The sequence below is a fragment of the Haplochromis burtoni genome, unplaced genomic scaffold, assembly GCF_018398535.1.
Source record: "Haplochromis burtoni strain Fernald_Lab_line unplaced genomic scaffold, NCSU_Asbu1 Contig_550, whole genome shotgun sequence".
Taxonomy (NCBI): domain Eukaryota; kingdom Metazoa; phylum Chordata; class Actinopteri; order Cichliformes; family Cichlidae; genus Haplochromis; species Haplochromis burtoni.
In genome coordinates this window covers 302788-305898 of record NW_024582911.1, presented here as the reverse complement: position 1 = coordinate 305898, position 3111 = coordinate 302788, and the positions used below count along the sequence as shown (strand labels likewise).

General features: G+C 44.5%; 1 pseudogene; it reads right to left on the bottom strand.

Moving 5' to 3' along the window:
• Nucleotides 1-521: 521 nt before the first annotated feature.
• LOC121812353 lies at nucleotides 522-2331 on the bottom strand (annotated as a pseudogene).
• Between the last annotated feature and the right edge of the window lie 780 nt (nucleotides 2332-3111).

Sequence of the window (3111 nt, the reverse complement as noted above, 5' to 3'; positions counted from 1 at the left end):
TTTGCTCACTGACCCCAGTAACACCACTGCTTTGAACAGAATACAGAGACCCTTCATGTGATGGTTCTCCTTCTCCTTTAGTTGGAACTGAAAAACTTTCTCCCTTCTTGGGGCGGACATGGGTGTTTCTGATTACACGACACATTTCCTACAGTCCTTGCTTCATACAGCTAGAAAATACACCCCATTCTCTTTCAAAAAGGAAAATCTTAAACTGTGCAATGTTCCTTCAAATGAAGGACACAGATTTAGCATATGCCCAGCTCCACAAAACAAGTAGACTTTTGCTACACCTGAACCTCGTTCTCACCTCAATGCAGGGTCAACCTCCCTTTTCACTTTTGACTCAGCAGTAGCAAAATTCCTCGTCTTAGTTCTAGGGAGGAGCTTGGAAAGAAAAGCATCTGGACTTCTTTAAGTTGTTTGAAGATGTTTCAGTTCTAGGGTCAAATTGTGGAGAGTCCCAGATTTAAGCCCTATGGGAGTGTCCCTTCAAGAGGGACAAAGGACCCCCTATTGATCCTCTACCTAAACACACGAGCTAAAGTGTGAAAATGGGTGTAGGTCACAATCAGCCAAGGTTTCAGGTGAGTTCACTGTGTAACCTAGCCCCAACCTATCATGTGATTTCCTGAGGTTAGATGGCCCAGGATGCGAGTGGGCGTTAAGGTGCCTGAGAAGGGATTTCAAAACTAGATTGCGGATGGCAGACAGCTGGTGTCGTAAACCACCACCTCTGTTCAAAGATGGCCGTTCACAGTGGACATAGATGGCTTCATTCAATCCTCTTTCGAACCATCTGTCTTCTCTGTTCAAAATGTGAACACTTGCATCCTCAAAAGAGTGACCTTTGTCCTTTAGATGCAGATGAACAGCTGAGTCTTGTCCCGTGGAGGTGGCTCTTCTATGTTGTGCCATACGTTTATGAAGTGGCTGTTTGGTCTCTCCAATGTAGAGGTCTGGGCATTCCTCACTACACTGTACAGCATACACTACATTGTTAAGTTTGTGTTTAGGCGTTTTGTCTTTGGGATGAACCAGTTTTTGTCTGAGTGTGTTGCTGGGTCTGAAGTAAACTGGGATGTTGTGCTTGGAGAAGACTCTCCTGAGTTTTTCCGATACACCAGCTACATAGAGGATGTTGTTGCATTTGTCTTTCTTATCCTCCTTAGCTGGTGTTTGGTCTTCTTTTCTGTGCATCTTTGCTGACTTGCTGACTTGATGAAACACCAATTAGGAAAACCGCATGTTTTAAGAGCTTTCTTTACATGTGTGTGTTCCTTCTTTTTCCCTTCAGACTTAGAGGGAACAGTTTCTGCCCAGTGTTGTAAGGTCCTTATTACTCCAAGTTTGTGTTCCAGAAGGTGGTGGGAGTCAAAGAGGTTGAGGTTTCCATTCTCTTCAATGCACACGGCACAGTCCAGGAATGGCAAACAGTTGTCCTTTGTGTCTTCCCTGGTGAACTTGATGTTTTTATCCACAGCGTTAATGTGAGCAGTGAAGGATTCCACTTCTTATGTTTTGATTTTGACCCAGGTGTTGTCTACATATCTGTACCAGTGGCTAGGTACTCTCCCTTTAAAAGAGCCAAGGGTCTTTCTTTCCACTTCCTCCATGTGAATGTTGGCTACAATAGGTGACACCGGGGAGCCCATGGCACATCCATGTTTTTGTCTGTAGAAACCCCCATTGTATATGAAATATGTGGTGGTAAGGCAGAGGTCTAACAGTGTGCAAATCTGATCGGGAGTGAAGTTGGTTCTATCTTCCAAGGAGCTGTCTTCTTGTAGTCATTTTCTGACAGTCTCCACTGCCTCCTTGGTAGGCATGCAAGTGAAGAGACATCAAAGGACACCATAGTTTCATCTGGATCCAGAGTAAGCTTCTGGACCTTGTCGATGAAGTCAGTGGTGTTCTTGATGTGATGTGGGGTGTTCCCCACAAGAGGTGCTAGAATGGTAGCAAGGTGTTTCAAAATGTTGTAAGTGGCTGAGTTTATGCCTCTAACAATGGGTCTGAGTGGGACACCTTCTTTGTGGATCTTAGGAAGTCCGTAAATGCAGGGTATGGTATCCCCTGGGTATAGGCAATGATAGGACAAAATCAGTGAAAGCCCTACATATCACCTGTGACATTATTCAAACTGCGAAAATCTCTGCACGGCCACCATCAACCGTCTGATTTGGGCACCATGTGTAGCGGAGAGGCCCAGGCACTATTCGAGCGCTGTACGATGCCGAGGGGCTCCATGGTTGCAAACTTTTCCCAAGCGATGGGGAATTTCGTAGGGTTGAGGAGGCACGCCTGTGCAAACACCGGGGGACCAAACATGGTGATATAATGTTCAACCCTGTGTTTCAATTCAATTCAATTTCAATTCAGTTCAATTTTATTTATATAGCGCCAAATCACAACAACAGTCGCTTTATATTGTACAGTATATCCTATAATAATAGATACAGAGAAAAACCCAACAATCATTTGACCCCCTATGAGCAAGCACTTTGGCGACAGTGGGAAGGAAAAACTCCCTTTTTTTTTTTTTCCTTTTAAAAGGAAAAACCCCCTTTTCACAGGAAGAAACCTCCGGCAGAACCAGGCTCAGGGAGGGGCGGGGCCATCTGCTGCGACCGGTTGGGGTGAGAGAAGGAAGACAGGATAAAAGACATGCTGTGGAAGAGAGATACAGAGATTAATAACAGGTACGATTCAATGCAGAGAGGTGTATTAACACATAGTGAGTGAGAAAGGTTACTGGAAAGGAAAAACTCAATGCAATCATGGGAATCCCCGGGCAGCCTACGTCTAACCCTGAGTTATTGCAGCATAACTCAGGGTCACCTGGTCCAGCCCTAACTATATGCTTTAGCAAAAATGAATGTTTTAAGCCTAATCTTAAAAGTAGAGATAGTGTCTGTCTCCCCGAATCCAAACTCGAAGCTGGTTCCAGAGAAGAGGGCCCTCTCATTCTACTTTTAAATACTCTAGGAGCCTGCAGTGCGAGAGCAAAGTGCTTCAATTGGGTGATATGGGTTTTGTCGTTGTTCTAAAGGCTATATGTGCAAAAGCAACACCAAGCCATGATTATCAATAAAAACAAATGAACAGGTA